This window comes from Protopterus annectens, chromosome 2.part2 (assembly GCF_019279795.1).
Source record: "Protopterus annectens isolate FY-2018-M chromosome 2.part2, PAN1.0, whole genome shotgun sequence".
Classification (NCBI taxonomy): domain Eukaryota; kingdom Metazoa; phylum Chordata; order Ceratodontiformes; family Protopteridae; genus Protopterus; species Protopterus annectens.
This window is the reverse complement of record NC_056730.1, coordinates 570,190,080-570,206,737: the sequence shown is the minus strand read 5'-3', so window position 1 is coordinate 570,206,737 and position 16,658 is coordinate 570,190,080.

The following is a 16,658-nucleotide window of genomic DNA, read 5'->3' as shown; positions in this document are numbered from 1 at the left end:
AGAGTAAGTTTAGTAGTTGAGGTGAGGAACCGATTGTGTCGGTAGAGCATGCCAAGTTTTTGGTGGGGGTTTTTTTATGTTTAGTACTAGATGGGAGTTGAATTTGAGCCTGTCATCTATTTGAACTCCTAGTAGTTTGGTTTCAGATACCAGCTCAAGAGGTGTTGTATTTTGGCTGGTGATGGAGAATAAATTTAGATCGAAATTCTTAGTTTTAGAGGAGGTAAAAATCATAAGTTTAGTTTTAGCAGCATTGAGTGCTAGATGGTTGTCTTTCATCCATTGTTCTGTGGTAGAGAAGGCATCCTGAGTTAGTTTTAAAAGAGTTGGGATGGATGGGGCAGCACAGATGATTGTGGAATCATCTGCATATTGGATAACGTTAGCAAGAGGAATGGAGTGGTAAAAGTCATTAATGAAAAAGCAGAAGAGGAGGGGGCCCAGTATACATAAAATACATAATCTGTTAAAAACATATATGTAAACTCACATAAAACATTTCATTGTAAATTATACTATATAAATATATAAAAATAAATATAAATATATTATAAACTGCATATTATTCACACAGTGAGTAAAATAAAAGGGCTACAAATAACTCAGAAATAAGCAAAAAACAGGATACTTAATGTAATATATTACAGATTAGTTAGCTCAGAGCCCTTCCTCCGACGTACTCCGATTAGCTCAGTATGAAATGTTAGAAACAGTCACAAGTTAACATCTTAAGTAACAAAGTTGAAACCTGAAACAACTTTAAAAAAACCTTGACAGAACCAATGAGGTGCTTAGTCCAAAGCGTAGTCCAGGCAACCCCAGTCAGCCAATGACCACAAACAATTCATTCTCACTGAAATGCTATACTGGCTTTGGCTAAGCTATGATGACCAGGGACATGTGCTCAGAAAAGCAGCCTCTACAAACAAACAACTAGGCCCAAAATACAAGCCTGAATATGGACAATGCTACACCACTAACACTACTTAGGTAGAAAAAAATGCAGAAATGTTTAAACAGACAAAGGATCAAGGAGACTCTAGAGAATGCTTTAAAATGCAAGCAAGTTATATGATACACTCCTAGCAGGAAATCAGAATAAACAAACCCAAACAGATGCTTAACAATTGTAGAAAATTCTACTTAATATCTCACACACAGTGAGTAAAATAAAAGTACTATAAATAACTCAGAAATAAGCAAAAAACAGGATACTTAATGTTATATATCACAGATAAGTTAGTTCAGAGCCCTTTCTCCGACTTCCTCCGATTAGCTCAGTGTGAAATGGTAGAAACAGCACAAGTAAACTTCTTAAGTAACAAAGTTGAAACCTGAAACAACTTTAAAAAAAGCTTGACAGAACCAATGAGGTGCTTACTCCAAAGCATAGTCCAGGCAACCCCAGTCAGCCAATGACCACAAACAATTCACTCTCACTGAAATCCTATACTGGCTTGGCTAAGCTATGTTGGCCTGGGACATGTGCTCAAACACACAGCCTCTACTAAATAACAACTAGGCCAGAACCACTGGTCTGAATATGGACAATGCTACACTACCAACAGTACTTAGGTAGAAAAAAACTGCAGAAATGTTTAAACAGATAAAGGATCAAGGAGAATCTAGAGTATGCTTTTAAATGTAAAAATGTTATATGATACACTCCTAGCAGGAAGTCAGAAGAAACAAACCCAACTAAATGCTTAACAATTGTAGAAAATTCTACTAAATACCTCACACACAGTGAGTAAAATAAATGTGCCACAAATAACTCAGAAATAAGCAAAAAATGGATACTTAAAGTTATATATCACAGATTAGTTAGCTCAGAGCCCTTCCTCCGACTTCCTCTGATTAGCTCAGTGTGAAACGGCAGAAACAGTCACAAGATAACTTCTTAAGTAACACAGTTGAAACCTGAAACAACTTTAAAAAAAAGCTTGAAAGAACCAATGAGGTGCTTACTCCAAGGCGTAGTCCAGGCAACCTCATTCAGCCAATGAACACAAACAATTCACTCTCACTGAAATGCTATACTGGTTTTGGCTAAGCTATGATGGCCTGGGACATGTGCTCAGAAATGCAACCTCTACGAACAAACAACTAGGCCCAAAACAAAAGCCTGAATAGGCACAATGTTACACTACCAACACTACTTTAGAAAAAACTGCAGAAATGTTTAAACAGATAAAGGATCAAGGAGACTCTAGAGAATGCTTTTAAATGCAAACAAGTTATATGATACATGTCTAGCAGGAAATCAGAACAAACAAACCCAACCAGATGCTTAACAGTTTCAGAAAATTCTACTTAATACCTCACACACAGTGACTAAAATAAAAGTGCTACAAATAGCTCAGAAATAAGCAAAAACAGGATACTTAATGTTATATATCACAGATTAAATAGCTCAGAGCACTTCCTCCGACTTCTTCGGATTTGCTCAGTGTGAAATGGCAGAAACACTCACAAGTTTACTTCTTAAGTAACAAAGTTGAAACCTGAAACAACTTTAAAAAAAGCTTGAAAGAACCAATGAGGTGCTTACTCCAAGGCGTAGTCCAGGCAACCCCAGTCAGCCAATGACCACAAACAATTCACTCTCACCGAAATCCTATACTGGCCTCGGCTAAGCTATGATGGCCTGGGACATGCTCAGACACACAGCCTCTACTAAATAACAACTAGGCCAAAACCACTAGTCTGAATATGGACAATGCTACACTACCAACACTACTTAGGTAGAAAAAACTGCAGAAATGTTTAAACAGATAAAGGATCAAGGAGACAATAGAAAATGCTTTTAAATGCAAACAACTTATACGATACACTCCTAGCAGGAAATCAGAACAAACAAACCCAACCAGATGCTTAATAATGAACACACACAATTCACTCTCACTGAAATGCTATACTGGCTTTGGCTAAGCTATGATGGCCTGGGACATATGCTCAGAAATGCAACCTCTACGAACAAACAACTAGGCCCAAAACAAAAGCCTGAATAGGCACAATGTTACACTACCAACACTACTTAGGTAGAAAAAACTGCAGAAATGTTTAAACAGATAAAGGATCAAGGAGACTTGAGGGTGGCCTAATGGTTAAGGTGTTTGCCTTACAAACACAAGGTGCAGGGTTCGAGTCTCACAAGGGATAATTGGCTAGGCTTAAAATGGCTCGCAAGGGCAGTTAGCTTAGTACTAATCTATGAACCTATGAACCTATAATTCTAGAAAATTCTACTTAATACCTCACACACAGTGAATACAATAAAACTTCTATAAATAACTCAGAAATAAGCAGAAAACAGGATACTTAATGTTATATATAACAGATTAGTTAGCTCAGAGCCCTTCCTCCAACTTCCTCAGATTAGCTCAGTGTGAAATGGCAGAAACAGTCACAAGTTAACTTCTTAAGTAACAAAGTTGAAACCTGAAATAACTTTAAAAAAAGCTTGAAAGAACCAATGTGGTGCTTACTCCAAGGCGTAGTCCAGGCAACCCCAGTCAGCCAATGACCACAAACAATTCACTCTCACTGAAATGCTATACTGGCTGTGGCTAAGCTATGATTGTCTGGGACATGTTCTCCGACACACAGCCTCTACTAACAAACAACTAGGCCCAAAACATAAGCCTAAATATGGACAATGCTACACTACCAACATTACTTAGGTAGAAAAAACTGCAGAAATGTTTAAACAGATAAAAAATCAAAGAGACTCTAGAGAATGCTTTTAAATGCAAATATTTTACATGATACACTCCTAGCAGGAAATCAGAACAAACAAACACAACCAGATGCTTAACAATTGTAGAAAATTCTACTAAATACCTCATACACAGTGAGTAAATGAAAGTGCTACAAATAACTCAGAAATACGCAAAAAACAGGATACTTAATGTCATATATCACAGATTAGTTAGATCAGAGCCCTTCCTCCGACATCTTCCGATTAGCTCACTGTGAAATGGCAGAAACAGTCACAAGATAACTTCTTAGGTAATAAAGTTGAAACCTGAAATAACTTTAAAAAAAGCTTGAAAGAACCAATAAGGTGCTTACTCCAAGGCGTAGTCCAGGCAACCCCAGTCAGCCAATGACCACAAACAGTTCACTCTCATTGAAATGCTATACTGGCCTTAGCTAAGCTATGATGGCTTGGGATATGTGCTCAAATACACAGACTCTACTAACAAACAAATAGGCCCAAAACACAAGCCTGAATATGGACAATGCTCCACCACCAACACTACTTAAGTAGAAAAAACTGTAGAAATGTTTGAACAGATAAAGGATCAAGGAGACTCTTGAGAATTTTAAATGCAAATAAGTTATATGAAACATTCCTAGCAGGAAATCAGAACAAACAAACTCAAGCGGACGCTTAGCAATTGTAGAAAATTCTACTTAATACCTCACACACAGTGAGTAAAAAAAGTGCTACTTATAACTCAGGAATAAGCAAAAAACAGGATACTTAATGTTATATATCACAGATAGCTCAGAGCCCTTCCTCCGACTTCCTCCGATTAGCTCAGTGTGAAATGGCAGAAACAGTCACAAGTTAACTTCTTAAGTAACAAAGTTGAAACCTGAAACAACTTTAAAAAAAAAAAGCTTGAAAAAACCAATGAGGTGATTACTCCAAGGCATAGTCCAGGAAACCCCAGTCAGCCAATGACTACAAACAATCCACTCTTACTAAAATGCTATACTGGCTTTGGCTAAGCTATGATGGCCTGGGACATGTGCTCAGATGCACAGCCACTACTAACAAACAACTAGGCCCAAAACACAAGCCTGAATATGGACAATGCCCCACCACCAACACTACTTAAGTAGAAAAAACTGCAGAAATGTTTGAACAGATAAAGTATCAAGGAGACTCTTGAGAATGCTTCTAAATGCAAATAAGTTATATGAAACACTCCTAGCAGGAAATCAGAACAAACAAACTCAAGCGGACGCTTAGCAATTGTAGAAAATTCTACTTAATACCTCACACACAGTGATTAAAATAAAAGTGCTATAAAAACCTCAGGAATAAGCAAAAAAACAGGATACTTAATGTTATATATCACAGATTAGTTAGCTCAAAGCCCTTCCTCTGCCTTCCTCCGATTAGCTCAGTGTGAAAAGGCAGAAATAGTCAGAAGTTAACTTCTTAAGTAACAAAGTTGAAACCTGAAACAATTTTAAAAAAAGTTTGAAAGAACCAATGAGGGGCCTACTCCAAGCCGTAGTCCAGGCAATCCCATTCAGCCAATGACCACAAAAAATTCACTCTCACTGAAATGTTATACAGGCTTTGGCAAAGCTATGATAGCCTGGGACATGTGCTCAGACACGAAGCCTCTATTAACAAACAACTAGGCCAAAAACACAAGCCTAAATATGGACAATGCTACACTACCAATACTACATAGGTAGAAAAAACTGCAGAAATGTTTAAACAGACAAAGGATCAAGGAGACTCTGGAGAATGCTTTTAAATGCAAACACATTATATGATACACTCCTAGCAGGAAATCAGAATAAACAAACCCAAACAGATGCTTAACAATTGTAGAAAATTCTACTTAATATCTCACACACAGTGAGTAAAATAAAAGTACTATAAATAACTCAGAAATAAGCAAAAAACAGGATACTTAATGTTATATATCACAGATAAGTTAGCTCAGAGCCCTTCCTCCGACTTCCTCCGATTAGCTCAGTGTGAAATGGCAGAAACAGGCACAAGTGAACTTCTTAAGTAACAAAGTTGAAATCTGAAACAACTTTAAAAAAAGCTTGAAAGAACCAATGAGTTGCTTACTCCAAGGCGTAGTCCAGGCAACCCCAGTCAGCCAATGACCACAAACAATTCACTCTCACTGAAATGCTATACTGCCTTTGGCTAAGCTATGATGGCCTGGGACATGTGCTCAGACACACAGCCTCTACTAACAAAAAACTACGCCCAAAACAGAAGTCTGAATATGCACAATGGTATACTACCAAGACTACGTATGTCGAAAAAACTGCATTAATGTTTAAACAGATAAAGGATCAAGGAGACTCTAGAGAATGCTTTTAAATGCAAACAAGTTATATGATACACTCCTAGCAGGAAATCAGAACAAACAAACCCAACTAGATGCTTAACAATTGTAGAAAATTCTACTTAATACCTCACACACAGTGAGTAAAATAAAAGTGCTATAAATAACTCAGAAATAAGCAAAAACAGGATACTTAATGTTATATATCACAGATTAGTTAGCTCAGAGCCCTTCCTCCGACTTCCTCTGATTAGCTCAGTGTGAAATGGCAGAAACAGTCACAAGTTAACTTCTTAAGTAACAAAGTTGAAACCTGAAACAACTTTAAAAAAAGCTTGAAAGAACCAATGAGGTGCTTACTCCAAGGCATAGTCCAGGCAACCCCAGTCAGCCAATGACCACAAACAATTCACTCTCACTGAAATGCTATACTGGCTTTGGCTAAGCTATGATGGCCTGGGACATGTGCTCAGACACACAACCTCTACTAACAAACAACTAGGCCCAAAACAAAAGCCTGAATATGGACAATGCTACACTACCAACACTACTTAGGTAGAAAAACTGCAGAAATGTTTAAACAGATAAAGGATCAAGGAGACTCTAGAGAATGCTTTTAAATGCAAACAAGTTATATGATACACTCCTAGCAGGAAATCAGAACAAACAAACCCAACCAGATGCTTAACAATTGTAGAAAATTCTACTTAATACCTCACACACAGTGACTAAAATAAAAGTGCTATAAATAACTCAGAAATAAGCAAAAAACAGGATACTTAATGTTATATATCACAGATTAGTTAGCTCAGAGCCCTTCCTCCAACTTCCTCCGATTAGCTCAGTGTGAAATGGCAGAAACAGTCACAAGTTAACTTCTTAAGTAACAAAGTTGAAACCTGAAACAACTTTTAAAAAGCTTGAAAGAACCAATGAGGTGCTTACTCCAAGGCATAGTCCAGGCAACCCCAGTCAGCCAATGACCACAAACAATTCACTCTCACTGAAATGCTATACTGGCTTTGGCTAAGCTATGATGGCCTGGGACATGTGCTCAGACACACAGCCTCTACTAACAAACAACTAGGCCCAAAACACAAGCCTGAATATGGACAATGCTACACTACCAACACTACTTAGGTAGAAAAACTGCAGAAATGTTTAAACAGATAAAGGATCAAGGAGACTCTAGAGAATGCTTTTAAATGCAAACAAGTTATATGATACACTCCTAGCAGGAAATCAGAACAAACAAACCCAACCAGATGCTTAACAATTGTAGAAAATTCTACTTAATACCTCACACACAGTGAATAAAATAAAAGTGCTATAAATAACTCAGAAATAAGCAAAAAACAGGATACTTAATGTTATATATAACAGATTAGTTAGCTCAGAGCCCTTCCTCCAACTTCCTCCGATTAGCTCAGTGTGAAATGGCAGAAACAGTCACAAGTTAACTTCTTAAGTAACAAAGTTGAAACCTGAAACAACTTTAAAAAAGCTTGAAAGAACCAATGTGGTGCTTACTCCAAGGCGTAGTCCAGGCAACCCCAGTCAGCCAATGACCACAAACAATTCACTCTCACTGAAATGCTATACTGGCCTTGGCTAAGCTATGATGGCCTGGGACATTTTCTCAGACACACAGCCTCTACTAACAAACAACTAGGCCCAAAACACAAGCCTGAATATGGACAATGCTACACTACCAACACTACTTAGGTAGAAAAAACTGCAGAAATGTTTAAACAGATAAAGGAATAGGAGACTCTACAGAATGCTTTTAAAAGCAAACAAGTTATATGATACACTCCTAGCAGGAAATCAGAACAAACAAACCAAACCAGATGCTTAACAATTGTAGAAAATTCTACTTAATACCTCACACACAGTGAGTAAAAAAAAGTGCTATAAATAACTCAGAAATAAGCAAAAAACAGGATACTTAATGTTATATATCACAGATTAGTTAGCTCAGAGCCCTTCCTCCGACTTCCTCCGATTAGCTCAGTGTGAAATGGCAGAAACAGTCACAAGTTAACTTCTTAAGTAATAAAGTTGAAACCTGAAACAACTTTAAAAAAAGCTTGAAAGAACCAATGAGGTGCTTACTCCAAGGCATAGTCCAGGCAACCCCAGTCAGCCAATGACCACAAACAATTCACTCTCATTGAAATGCTATACTGGCTTTGGCTAAGCTATGATGGCCTGGGACATGTGCTCAGACACAGCTTCTACTAACAAACAACTAGGCCCAAAACACAAGCCTGAATATGGACAATGCTACACTACCAACACTACTTAAGTAGAAAAAACTGCAGAAATGTTTGAACAGATAAAGGATCAAGGAGACTCTTGAGAATGCTTTTAAATGCAAACAAGTTATATGATACACTCCTAGCAGGAAATCAGAACAAACAAACTCAACCAGATGCTTAGCAATTGTAGAAAATTCTACTTAATACCTCACACACAGTGAGTAAAATAAAAGTGCTATAAATAACTCAGAAATAAGCAAAAACAGGATACTTAATGTTATATATCACAGATTAGTTAGCTCAGAGCCCTTCCTCTGACTTCCTCCGATTAGCTCAGTGTGAAATGGCAGAAACAGTCACAAGTTAACTTCTTAAGTAACAAAGTTGAAACCTGAAACAACTTTAAAAAAAGCTTGAAAGAACCAATGAGGTGCTTATTCCAAGGCAAAGTCCAGGCAAACCCAGTCAGCCAATGACCACAAACAATTCACTCTTACTGAAATGCTATATTGGCCTTGTCTAAGCTAAGATGGCCTGGGCCATGTGCTCAGACACACAGCCTCTACTAACAAACAACTAGGCCAAAACACAAGCCTTAGTATGGACAATGTTACACTACCAACCCTACTTAAATAGAAAAAAACTGCAGAAAGGTTTAAACAGATAAAGGATCAAGGGGACTCTAGGGAATGCTTTTAAATGCAAACAAGTTATATGATGCACTCCTAGCAGGAAACCAGAACAAACAAACCCAACCAGATGCTTAACAATTGTAGAAAATTCTACTTAATACCTTACACACAGTGAGTAAAATAAAAGTGCTATAAATAACTCAGAAATAAGCAAAAACAGGATACTTGATGTTATATATCACAGATTAGTTAGCTCAGAGCCCTTCCTCTGACTTCCTCCGATTAGCTCAGTGTGAAATGGCAGAAATAGTCACAAGTTAACTTCTTAAGTAACAAAGTTGAAACCTGAAACAACTTTAAAAATAAACTTGACAGAACAAATGAGTTGCTTAATCCAAGGAGTTGTACAGGCAAACCGAGACAGCCAATAACCAAAACAATTCACTTTCACTGAAATGCTTTACTGGCTTTGGCTAAGCTATGATGGCCTGGGACATGTGCTCAGACACACAGCCTCTACTAACAAACAACTAGGCCCAAAACACAAGCCTGAATATGGACAATGCTACACTACCAACACTATGTAAGTAGAAAAAACTGCAGAAATGTTTAAACAGACAAAGGATCAAGGAGACTCTGGAGAATGCTTTTAAATGCAAACACATTATATGATACACTCCTAGCAGGAAATCAGAATAAACAAACCCAAACAGATGCTTAACAATTGTAGAAAATTCTACTTAATATCTCACACACAGTGAGTAAAATAAAAGTACTATAAATAACTCAGAAATAAGCAAAAAACAGGATACTTAATGTTATATATCACAGATAAGTTAGCTCAGAGCCCTTCCTCCGACTTCCTCCGATTAGCTCAGTGTGAAATGGCAGAAACAGGCACAAGTGAACTTCTTAAGTAACAAAGTTGAAATCTGAAACAACTTTAAAAAAAGCTTGAAAGAATGAATGAGTTGCTTACCCCAAGGCGTAGTCCACGCAACCCCAGTCAGCTAATGACCACAAAATAATTCACTGTCACTGAAATGCTATGCTGGCTTTGGCTAAGTATGATGGCCTGGGACATGTGCTCAGACACACAGCTTCTACTAACAAACAACTAGGCCCAAAACAGAAGCATGAATATGGACAATGCTACACTACCAACACTATGTAAGTAGAAAAAACTGCAGAAATGTTTAAACAGACAAAGGATCAAGGAGACTCTAGAGAATGCTTTTAAATGCAAACAAGTTATATGATACACTCCAAGCAGGAAATCAGAACAAGCAAACCCAACGAGATGCTTAACAATTGTAGAAAATTCAACTTAATACCTCACACACACAGCAAGAACAATAAAAGTGCTATAAATAACTGAGAAAAAAGCCAAAAACAGGATACTTAATGTCATATATCACAGATTAGTTAGCTCAGAGCCCTTCCTCCAACTTCTTCCGATTAGCTCACAGTGAAATGGCAGAAACAGTCACAAGTTAACTTCTTAATTCACAAAGTTGAAACCTGAAACAACTTTAAAAAAAGCTTGAAAGAACCAATGAGGTGCTTACTCCAAGGCATAATCCAGGCAACCCCAGTCAGCCAATGACTAAACAATTCACTCTCACTAAAATGCTATACTGGCTTTGGCTAAGCTATGATGGTCTGGGACATGTGCTCAGACACACAACCTCTACTAACAAACAACTAGGCCCATAAAACAAGCCTGAATATGGACAATGCTACACTACAACACTACTTAGGTAGAAAAAACTGCAGAAATGTTTAAACAGATAAAGGATCAAGGAGTGTCTAGAGAATGCTTTTAAATGCAAACAAGTTATATGATACACTCCTAGCTGGAAATCAGAACAAACAAACTCCAACCGAATGCTTAGCAATTGTAGAAAATTCTACTTAATACCTCACACACACAGTGAGCAAAATAAAAGTGGTATAAATAACTCAGAAATAAGCAAAAAACAAGATACTTAATGTTATATATAACAGATTAGTTAGCTCACAGCCCTTCCTCCGCCTCCCTCCGATTAGCTCAGTGTGAAAAGGCAGAAATAGTCAGAAGTTAAGTTCTTAGGTAACAAAGTCGAAACCTGAAACAATTTTAAAAAAAGCTTGAAAGAACCAATGAGGGGCCTACTCCAAGGCGTAGTCCAAGCAATCCCAATCAGCCAATCACCACAAACAATTCACTCTTACTGAAATGTTATACAGGCTTTGGCAAAGCTATGATAGCCTGGGACATGTGCTCAGACACGAAGCCTCTACTAACAAACAACTAGGCCAAAAACACAAGACTGAATATAAACAATGGTACACTACCAACACTACTTAGGTAGAAAAAACTGCAGAAATGTTTAAACAGATAAAGGATCAAGGAGACTCTAGAGAATGCTTTTACATGCAAACAAGTTACAGGATATACTCCTAGCAGGAAATCAGAACAAACAAACCCAACCAGATGCTTAATAATTGTAGAAAATTCTACTTAATACCTCACACACAGTGACTAAAATAAAAGTGCTTTAAATAACTCAGAAATAAGCAAAAAACAGGATACTTAATGTTATATATAACAGATTAGTTAGCTCACAGCCCTTCCTCCGACTTCCTCCGATTAGCTCAGTGTGAAATGGCAGAAACAGTCACAAGTTAACTTCTTAAGTAACACAGTTGAAACCTGAAACAACTTTAAAAAAAGCTTGAAAGAACCAATGTGGTGCTTACTCCAAAGCATAGTCCAGGCAACCCCAGTCAGCCAATGGCCACAAACAATTCACTCTCACTGAAATGCTATACTGGCCGTGGCTAAGCTATGATGGCCTGGGACATGTTCTCCAACACACAGTCTCTACTAACAAACAACTAGGCCCAACACATAAGCCTAAATATGGACAATACTACACTACCAACACTACTTAGGTAGAAAAAACTGCAGAAATGTTTAAACAGATAAAGGATCAAAGAGACTCTAGAGAAAGCTTTTAAATGCAAACAAGTTACATGATACACTCCTAGCAGGAAATCAGAACAAACAAACCAAACCAGATGCTTAACAATTGTAGAAAATTCTACTAAATACCTCACACACAGTGAGTAAAATAAAGTGCTACAAATAACTCAGAAATAAGTAAAAAACAGGATACTTAATGTCATATATCACAGATTAGTTAGCTCAGAGCCCTTCCTCCGACTTCCTCTGATTAGCTCACAGTGAAATGGCAGAAAAAGTCACAAGTTAACTTCTTAAGTAATAAAGTTGAAACCTGAAACAACTTAAAAAAAAGCTTGAAAGAACCATTGAGGTGCTTACTCAAGGCGTAGTCCAGGCAATCCCAGTCAGGCAATGACCACAAACAATTCACTCTCATTGAAATGCTATACTGGCTTTGGCTAAGCTATGATGGTCTTGGACATGTGCTCAGACACACAGCCTCTACTAACAAACAACTAGGCCCAAAACACAAGCCTGAATATGGTCAATGCTTCACTACCAACACTACTTAGGTAGAAAAGACTGTAGAAATGTTTAAACAGAAAGGATCAAGGAGACTCTAGAGAATGCTTGTAAATGCAAATTAGTTATATGATACACTCCTAGCAGGAAATGAGAACAAACAAACCCAACCAGATGCTTAATTTTACAAAGTTCTACTAAATACCTCAACACACAGTGAGCAAAATAAAAGTGCTACAAATAACTCAGAAATAAGCAAAAAACAGGATACTTAATGTTATATATCTCAAATTAGTTGGCTCAGAGCCCTTCCTCTGACTTCCTCCAATTAGCTCAGTGTGAAATGGCAGAAAAAGTCACAAGTTAACTTCTTAAGTAACAAACTTGAAACCTGAAACAACTTTAAAAAAAAGCTTGACAGAACAAATGAGGTGCTTAATCCAAGGAGTAGTACAGGCAACCCAAGTCCGCCAATGACCACAAACAATTCAATCTTACTGAAATGCTATACTGGCCTTCGCTAACCTACGATGGCCAGGGACATGTGCTCAGACACAAAGACTCTACTAACAAACAACTAGACCCAAAATACAAGCCTGAATATGCCAAATGCTACACTACCAAACCTAATTAGGGAGAAAAAACTGCAGAAATGTTTAAACAGATAAAGGATCAAGGACAGTGGTGGCCCATGCTATTGGACTGCCGGACTGCAGCCCCCTCAACTTTAAAATAAAAAATAAAAAAAAAATAAATAGAAAAAAAAATTTAAAATTCGCGGATGCGCACTAGTCCAGACTGCTGCTGAGACAGTCTGGAGCATGCGCAGATGTCTCAGCAGCAGTCCTGACTGGGAAACATGGACAACAGAGCTCCCAGAAGTCTATGCAGTTTTAAACTGCATAGACTGTCCTGGGAACTCGCTGGGGAAATGCATCGGGGTTGGACTGCAACGTCAGCAGTCAGGAATTAGGATCTCGCGATGGGCAGGGTCTGGCTTCAGTCTCGTTGGTGGAAGATCTTGCGACGGGCAGGGTCAGATTTGCACACATTTTGGATAGGGATCAGATGTGCAGTGGTGGTCATTTACTTACTTTGGGACCGTTTATGGACAGGATTTTGGATTTACAGTGGTGTACTTTGGAGTTATGGACTACAGGTAAGTGTGTGTGTGTGTGTGTGTGTGTGTGTGTGTGTGTGTGTGTGTGTGTGTGTGTGCGTGTGTGTGAAAATGCCCCAGGTGCAATATACTGGTGGTTAGACCCATGGTGGTGTGGTAGGGAATACCTCAGGCTTGAACCCTGTACCTTGTATGCAGGTGTTAAAGACCTGAATTCCCTACCCACCACCATTTGTAAAACAATTGCAGATTTTTGCCTCATATTTGATCTGATCTATTCCTCATAATATCTGTGGTTTGTCAATATTGCAATACTTGATATTTGATGGTGCAGTGGTAGCATTATTGCTTCACAGCTGCAGGTTCTTGGGTTTGATTCTTGGCTGGGGTGCCTTCTTTGTAGGGGGGGGGTCTGTATCTTCTCCCTGTGTTTGTTTGGGTTTGCTTTTGTGTCCTCCCATTTTACAAAGACATATCTGCATTATTTCTTCCTGGGCCTCTGCTGAAAATTGTTTTTTCGTTCCAAGTCAGACTGTCCTGATTAACAAATGTTAAACAAAATTGACAGGCATTTGAATTTCAGACTTCAGGTTTCTGAATGTTTACTTTTTTACATATTTGATGGTGCAGTGGTAGTATTATTGCCTCACAGCTATAGGTTTTCTGGTTTGATTCTTGGCTGGGGTGCCTTCTGTGTGGAGTGTGCATCTTATCCCTGTGTTTGTATGGATTTGCTCTGGTGTCCTGCTATTTTACAAAGACATGTGTCTACAGTATTCCTCCCTGGGCCTCTGCTGAAAATTGTTTTTGTTCCATCAGAAGTAAAACTGACAGGCATTTGAATTTCAGACTTCATATTCTTCAGAAAATACATAGTAAAACAACTTTTTCTTCTAGCAATAAATATATAGTAACACAACCTTTTATTATAGCAATTTTTTAAGTTTATAAGATGACTATTTGAATTTTTTCCTTATTTTTGGGACTGTAATACCCTGTTATTGGCTTTGTCCAGGTCTTTTGTGCTAAGGTTGACAGCTATGGCAAGAACTGAATTCACTGAATATGTTTGAGGGCTGTATTCCCTCATTACTGGGTTTGTCCAGGTGTTTTGTGCTAAGAGGTTGACAGCTATGGTGAGAACTGAATTAATTAAATGATAGCCATTTAAGTTTCAGTCTTCCTCTTTTACAAAGCAGCTGATTCGGCGTAGTGGTATGTTGCTCTTGACTGTTTTGCACAGGGACCTTGGCAGTAAAATGTACGGTGGTAACACAGCATTTTTCTTTCACAAAGCAGGTGATTTGGCATAGTGGTATGTTGTTCTGACTCTTTTGCACAGGGACCTTGGCAGTAAAATGTATGGTGGTAACACAGCATTTTATTCTAGCAGCTTTCCGAGATTATACAAGCAATGTTTAATGTGTCCCTGGTTTTTGCCCTTTTGACCCACCCCAATAAATTTGGCTTTTTCCAGACTTCTTGTGCTGCGAAGTTGAGATGCAGTTGAGTATTGAGTAGATTTTACAAGGAGCTGAGAGCTGCAGGGGAACAGAAGTTTAGTGCTGATTACACTACGTCAGCTCACATTGCTAATAGCACAACAGGTTGTGTACTTGCTTTAGATGCAGAAGGTTGTTGGTTCTACTCCCATAAGGGGCGAATGCTGCCATACTGAAAGTTAAGATACAAACTATGAGCCTGTTATCAGTTTGCCATCCATTTCCTATTACTAGATTATTTTTAATGTAATTTAGGCAATTTATTCCTCAGGGGCATCAGACACTTTATTTTTCGATGAAACCATGAAATATAAAGGTGACTGCTAGCAGCAACCTGTTCATTACAGATTTATTTAACGTGGAATTATTTAGATTACTTTTTTACTACTTCAGAGATTGTGCATATTTACTGATAATGGTGGACTGTAGAATTGTGCATATTTACTGATAATAGTGGACTGTAGAAGTTTGAGTAGACTTTTATGATGGAAATGTTCTGAATAGGGCAGTTTGTTTCATTGTTTACTGGAAAAATGTTCAAAGTAATAGGAAGGTGTATCAAAGAGCACATGTATGTTTCATATGCAAGGGGCCTATGATGTGAAAACAGCCCAGAATTAATTTTTATCTGCCACCGGTAAAATGTATTTTCTATGAATGCAGGTTTTAATGTTGTTTCAATGAATGTGAGTTTCAAGGGCAGAGAAGTTTTAACGCCAAGTTTGTTTAGCAGATGTCTTAGTGTTTGTGCAGTAAAATGCAAAATAAAACTTTGAAATGAAGTTCAAATCATCATAGAAGTAAATCAGTATGCACATTAGTGTTTATGGTAAATGGAGTGAAATAGCAAAGTAATGGATCATTGGAATGGCTGCAGGGGGAGGCTCCATTCGACCATGGTTTTGTGAGGGGGAAGGGCGGCAAACTTGGGCAGCCCCAGCTGAACTATACCTCCCAGCTGTCCAGATTTTCAAAGAATGAATAGATTTTTTGCTTCTTATTTTTGGTTTGTTCCTCATAAAATTTGTGGTTTAATGGCAAATCATTTAGGAATTAAGTCACTAAATAATGACACACTAGTTTCAAACTTCATAACCTTCAGAAAAATGCATGCTAAAGTAAGACCTGTTCTATCAACTGTCCCAGTTTATACAAGAGCAATTTTTAGTACTGTTTATATATTCCCCCAATATATTTGGCCTTGTCCAGATTTATTGCATTAACAGGTTGAGAGGTACATGCAAATAAATTGCTTTATAGAATTAGGCATAGCCAAACCTCTCAACTGTCCCTAATTTTGGTTCAAAATGTTGCTCTTCCCCTAATGATCCCTCCGCAAAATAGCAATTTTGGAAGAAAACATGGAGGGTTTACAATTAAGAAATAACTGTAATAATCAGATTACTTTTATTTCAGAAATGCATGTAGATTATTTTATTTTGTCGGCTGCTCAAGTTAGCAGTACTAATATTAAAGTGTCCCTTCTTTGACAGGTTCCCAGCTGTATTGTGTTGCTATTTTATATTTTTACATCACATTTTTGGTCCATTTTTCATAAAATTGTGGTTTTTTTTTGGCAAATTAGTGACAAATAATTAAAGACTGAAGTTAGAAA